The 6,878-nt window shown below is 38.1% G+C and overlaps 1 non-coding gene across 1 annotated transcript; it reads left to right on the top strand.

The window, feature by feature from the left end:
- The first annotated feature begins 286 nt into the window (after positions 1–286).
- On the top strand, positions 287–391 carry LOC112534254. The gene has a single exon (XR_003078555.2). It is a non-coding gene; the product is annotated as a small nucleolar RNA R71 (small nucleolar RNA).
- Positions 392–6,878: the final 6,487 nt, after the last annotated feature.

Below are 6,878 nucleotides of genomic sequence, written 5' to 3' on the forward strand. Positions count from 1 at the left end.
GTAGCTTATCTGGGCTGCATGAACTGGCATCTGAAGCTGGTCTAATTTCTTGGTTAGAAGCTCCACTTGAGCTACCAAGGCTACTGTGGAGTCTAGCTGGTTGACCACTCCCGCTTAACTGGCCGACTCCTGGAGGATTGCCACTAGTAGTTGTTCATGGCCATCTCCTCTATCAGATTTTGTGCCTGCTCCGGCGTCTTACTATTTAGGGCCCCACCTGCTATAGCGTCTACCATCTGCCTAGTAGCAAGGTTCAAATCGCTGTAGAAGGTCTGAACCTGCATCCATACTGGTGCGGGCAACATCGGAGCAAGTCTTTGTACCTCTCCTAAGCATCGTACATGCTCTCGTCATCGAACTGCATAAAAGAAGATATATCATTTCTCAATCTAGTAGTTTTAGCAGGAGGAAATTACTTATATAAAAACTTCTCAGCCAACGATCTCCATGTTGTAATAGTGTTGGCTGGGAGTGACTGCAGCCATCTTTTAGCTCGGTCCCTCACAGAAAAAGGAAACAACCTCAACTGAATAGCATCATCAGTTGTTCCATTTATCTTGAAGGTGTCGCAGATCTCTAAGAAGTTGGCAATGTGAGCATTTGGGTCCTTGCTCGATAGTCCCCCAAATTGTACACTATTTTGGACCATTTGTACCACGTTCGGCTTTATTTCAAAGTTATTGGCCGCCACTGGTGGTCGCAATATACTCGTCTATGTCCCCTCAAGAGAAGGTCTAGAAACTCGTACATTGTCCTTATTTCATCCACAACTTGGTTGTTGTCTCCCATCCCTGCTGGTCTATTCACAAGGGCTTCAATCTCTATCCACGCCTCCTCTTCTTCTTGCATACGCTTCCTCAAAAGATGGAGGGATCGCTCTGTTTCAGCAAGAGGGTCTACAGGAGTAGGATTACAGCTCCTGGTCATAAACTACCTGAAATAAAAAGGCAGTAACCAAAGAACACAGGAATAAATAAAATAATAAAGAATAAAAAGAAATGAAAAGATAGAAAATAAAAATGGCTAGATTAACACAAACATAAATTCACTATAGTTCACACAAAAGTTTCCCTGGCAACGGCGCCAAAAACTTGATAGGCTATTTATGTAGCTACAATCTAAGGCACTGAATCTATCGATGCAGATTAACACTAATGGCGAGTATCAAGGTCGTATTCTCGAGAAATGGTGATCCTAGAACTACTGTAGCGTCTTTTTGTTATCTAACCTTAACAAATCGATGAAGTTGTTATTCTATTACTAGATGCAAGCAAAGTGATTAATTAAATGTCAAACAGTCTGAAAGGATTTCATGAAACAATCAAAGGAAAAAGCAAACCCAAGGGGACCTAAGCTAGTTGGATTTTAGTGAAGGTAGAGATTATATTAATTACTAATTGCGATTACCCGTGAGCGGATTCTAAATTGAATTTGATTTCCCTCTCGAGAATATCGAATTCCTAAACCTAAGAACATAAATGATGGAATCTCTTCCTAACGATTGATTTTAGATTAGCCTTAAGATTAAATCCACCGCTATTACGAGTTGTTAATTCTTAATCTGGCTAGTCAATTACCCTTATCTCTAAGTGATCATTAAACAGCTCTTGCCATTCAAATTTCCAATTGCTAAACGAACTTCTCAATTACATAAAGCAATCTAAACACCATAACTCATAACGTCTCATGAATAATGTGATTTCTCATTAATAATGAAAGCAAGAAGAAACAATCATTGATAATCAAAGTCTCAAAAACATTAAAAGCAATCCAACAACATAGGAACCCCAATGGGATCAACAATTCTAGCTACTTATGCTACTAAGCAACACAAAGTAAGGAACAAATACAGAAAAGTAATTTGAAAACATGTACACCCTTCTTCTTCAAGTCGGATGAAAAGCCCTAAATTCCTAAATATGAATGATGAACCCTAAATTGCCTCTTGAATGCCTCCAAGTCCACTCTTGATCTTCAATGAGATGTTTAAACTAATGTAATCCTTCAATATGCGAAATAGTCTCCTAAAGTCAAATATTGAAGTCTGGAAAAGGATGGCTCGTGCATGTATATGTGAAATCAACTTAGAAAATTCAATCATAGCAAAATAATTCGCATTTGCCTATATAAATGTCTCGTACGTACTGATCAAGCCGTCTTGATCGTAGAGTGGAATCCAGGCCGTCTTTGGACTTGAGTCCATAATTAGGGCTTCTTCTTGGCTGCCCCTCATGGGTCTTGAGCCACCACGAGCCATGATGGAGGCCATGATGGCCTTGGAAACTGTGCAAAAATGGCACTCTTGAGGGTCAGTGTTGATGGTTTAGCACGGCTAGAGTCCAGGCCATGCTCAACCTTGAAATGGTAGCCCTTGCTTAATTTTGATGGATTCTAGTACGTATTTGCACGTATTTCCCTCGAGTACTGATAATGTCCATTGATAATCACCTGAAACATGAAAGAAACCAAAACACAAGTGATTCTGGCATAAAACAAGATAACTATGCACAAAAATGGAAGTAATTGGGCATATAAACATGTGTAAAATGATGCACATCATTTTCTACGATGATGATGTAAAAACGTCCAAAATTTATAAGGATGATATTTCTTTCCTTTCCAAGATCAATGACATGAACAATTTTGCTTACTTGTGTGATGTTTTTCCTGATGGTAGTGTGCATTTTGATAATCATGACATGTGCATGTTTGACATCAATTTCCATACAAATTGATTCATTTAATTTAGGCATAGATGCAAATCCATGAAACATTTTGATAGCTCATGATATAACTCCTAAAGAGAGGAGAGAATTTGAGAAAATAATAGAAAAAGAAAAATGGTATTTGCTTGGTCATATGACAACATGCCAGGTGTGGGTGGCGGTTTCGGGCATGCACTCAAGCATCTTTAGCGACTACGGCATTGTAAGACTTTTCAACCTAATCAGGAACATACAAACTAATCATTGAGACTAGCGCGAAGATGGGAGTTGCCACCTGGCTAATCACCAGGACACTTTTATTAATGAGTGGCATTACTCAGATTCCATAAGGAAGCTTATGCCACAAATCCAGATATGGATCCGGAAGCTAACTTCCTTAATTATGTATATTAGTCTTCAATTTTATTATTTAACAAATTATTCCTTATAAATGAAAGCAATTTATATGCATGCATACCAAAACAACACACATGATTCACCTAAGTCTAGCCCATTTTATTCAAGCCCAGCCATATTAGAGTGGTTAGCCTAGTTTACTAGGCAATTATGCATGTAGCCCACCTAGTCTAGCCCAATTACATCTTATGCTTTTGATTTCAAGCCTTTAGACCTAATGGACAACTTATTATGATAAGGCCCATTTATTGTGATCCTATTTTGAATAAAGCTTAAGTCCTAACTAAAACATGTCAAGGCCCACTAAGTCTACTTAGATTTTAGGGTTTTATCATTTTAATTAATCAATCACAGAACACATATTTAATTAACCACATAATAAGCAAGAATAAAGGAAATCAAGGTAGAAAGTAAACCTAATATTACAATCCAGCTACAACTACGATTGCGAAAGGAAAAAGATATAGAAACTATTACAAAACTCCGAAGGACATAAAAAATCGTCAAAAAAAATAAAAAGGTGGAGATTGGCCTTGCAAAACCGGTCGGATTTAGGCCTTGAGCCGATCGGGTCTAGGGTTCCAAGCCGGTGTTTCATTGATTCTTTAGTGTATTTGCATCCCAGAGCCAAATTTCACATGCATAAATAGAGAAACTAATTAGAGTAAAAGAAAATAGAATGAATACATTAAAAGAAAACCAATAGGAGTCGATTGAACCATCAAAACCCTAAACTGATAAAAACCTTAAGTATAATAAACTAACAGATGACAAATCATTCATGATCATGTTAAACATGTTTAATTACCTAATCATGATGGAAACATAGATCTAAAAATTAATCCTATGGCATGTTTGTAATTAGATCCAAATCTCTAATTAGAAAAAATATCAGATTTCAAAACCCTAGAGTTCTTATTAACATATTCAAAACCCAATTAATATGCATATTCGCAAAATCCTAATCTAATCATACTGATTATAAATCATAATCATAATCATGTTTCTAAACCAAGCAACAAAAAGAAAACAAAAAGGAATGAAGAAACCAATTTTTAGGATGATAATGGATGCATGTTTGAAGGAACCCTCAGGTTGTCACCGTAATTGATGGATCTGCGAGTCTCAAGTGATGAGAATGCAGTTGAGTTAAAGACCGGGGAATCCAATGTTGGATCTGGTGTAGAGAAATCTTCTATCGATTTAGAAATGGGTTTCCAAAAATGATTCTCTCTTCAGTGGCTTGATTCCAAAATCTGTTCTTTCTTAGTTGTTTGAGTCTTCTGTTGTCAAATAAGAACGCCAGTCTTTTTTTTCTTTTCTCTCTAGTTTTTCTCTATATATTTTCTTTCTCAGTGTTTTTCAAGTGTCGATGTCACTTGTTGCCAAATCTCAGTTCTTAATTGTTAACCTTAACTCTTGACTACCTCTTTCTATTTCTAGAGGTAGGGTTTCAAGGGAAACCCTAAAGGAGATGATAGATTTAAGAATTATATCGATAAACATCCAAATTTATTTTTAAAATTTAAATAATTATCAATAAAAATGATAATTATTGTCAAGAAAATCTTTTAGAATCTGTATCTTGATGTAAAGTCATCGAGAAAAAATGATGTCAGAGTGCAAAAACTCAATTGGCTATATGTAGAGTCGATTAGCTCTATATAGAGAAAGTCAAAAAGTTCAATTAGATTCCTGAATTTTTAAAAACTACTATTTTGACCCTCGAACTTTATTTTTCTGGACAATTAAGTCCAAATTGATTTTAAAATGGTAATTTCAGCTGGATTAACCTCAACCCTAGCCTCGGATTCACCTGTCCTTCATCTCTCGAGACCCAAGAAGACAGTAACTTTCATCATAGGATTTTTCATTTTTCTCTTGATATCTATATTCAGAAAAGGGGTACTGACGCCAGGTCTAGATAGGAAAATAGCAGAGCATCATATCCCAACTCATCCACATATCAAGCCAGTCAAGCAGAAGATGAGGAGACTGAGGCTGGAATGGGCAGAGAGAATACGAGAAGAGATTGCTAAGCAGGTTCAGGCCAATCTCCTTGATGTGGTTAACTACCCCGAATGGTTGAAAAACATTGTCCCAATCCCGAAGAAGGCAGTAACTTTCATCATAAGGTTTTCCATTTTTCTCTCGATATCTAGATCTGAAAAAAGGGTGCTGACACCAGTTTGAGACAGGAAAATAGTAGAGCATCATATCCCGACTCATTCGCATATCAAGCCGGTCAAGCAGAAGATGAGAAGACTGAGGCCAGAATAGGCAGAGAAAATACAAGAAGAGGTCACTAAGCAGGTTTAGGCCTATTTCCTCGATGTGGTTGATTACTCCGAATGGTTGAAAAATATTGTCCTAGTCCCGAAGAAGGATGTTAAGGTTCGAATGTGCGTGGATTACATGGACTTGAGAAAGGCATGCCTTAAGGATGACTTTCCTCTTCCTCACATAGATGTAATAGTCGACAGTGCCGCATCAAATGCGATGTACTCTTTTACCGACGGGTTCTCCAGGTACAATCAGATCATGATGGCAGTGGTGGACAACTTGGAACTTCATTTATCACCGAGTAAGGACATACTGTTATAAGGTTATACCTTATGGACTAAAGAACACGGGGGCAACTTATCAAAGAGCAGCCATTACTTTGTTTCACAACATGATACATAAGAAGGTGGAGGTATACATCGATGACATGATAGTAAAGTCTGAAATAAGGGAAGGGCACTTTCAGGCTCTTAATAAGTTTTAGGATGAATGGAAAGGTATAACATAAGAATCAACCAGAAGAAGAGTGTATTCAGAGCTACTTCAAGGAACCTGTTAGGGCACATAGTAAGTAAGTGGGGCACAAATATCAATCTGGTTAGGGTCAAGGCAATTCAAGAGATGCTAGCACCGAAGATGTAGAAAGCAGGCAAAGGTTTTCTAGGACGCTTGCAATACATCAACAGGTTCATTTCCAACCTCACAATGGTTTGCGATTCTATCTTTAAGCTTTTGAGGAAGCATCAGCCTATTGTGTGGGATAAACATTTTTAGAAGGCCTTTGATAGAATCAAAGAGTATCTGATGAAGCCGCTGGTACTCAAGGCACCAAAGTATGGTAAGCCACTAATCATATACTTAGCCTTAGAGGAGGAAGCCATATGAGCAATGGTAGCACAATACGGACCTAATGATGTAGAACATACGGTTTATTATCTCACTAAGAAGTTGCTACCGTATGAGTCAAAGTATAACCTTGATGTGCATCATTTTATACATGTTTATATGCCTAATTACTTACATTTTTGTGCATAGTTATCTTGTTTTATGCCGAAATCACCTGTGTTTTGGTTCCTTTCATGTTTCAGGTGATTATTGATGGACATTATCAGTAATCAAGGGAAATACAAGCAATTATGGACCACAATCCATCAAAATTGAGCGAGGACTAGCATTCCAAGGTTGAGCATGGCTTGGACTATGGCCGTACTGAACCATCAACACTTGACCCTCAAGAGTGCCATTTTGGCATGGTTTTCGAGGCCACTAAGGCCTCCACCACGGCCCGTGGTGGCTCAGCACCAGCGAGGGCATGACTAGGAAGAAGCCTTAAGTTGCGGGACGCAAAGGTCCAGCACGGCCTGGACTCCGCCCGTGCTGATCAGCACGAGCTTGACCACGGCCGTGCAGAGAGATTTATATAGGCAAAATGCGATTTATTGAGCAAGGGTTCGATTTTTTGACTTGATTTCA

Source organism: Ricinus communis, chromosome 1 (genome assembly GCF_019578655.1).
Source record: "Ricinus communis isolate WT05 ecotype wild-type chromosome 1, ASM1957865v1, whole genome shotgun sequence".
NCBI lineage: Eukaryota > Viridiplantae > Streptophyta > Magnoliopsida > Malpighiales > Euphorbiaceae > Ricinus > Ricinus communis.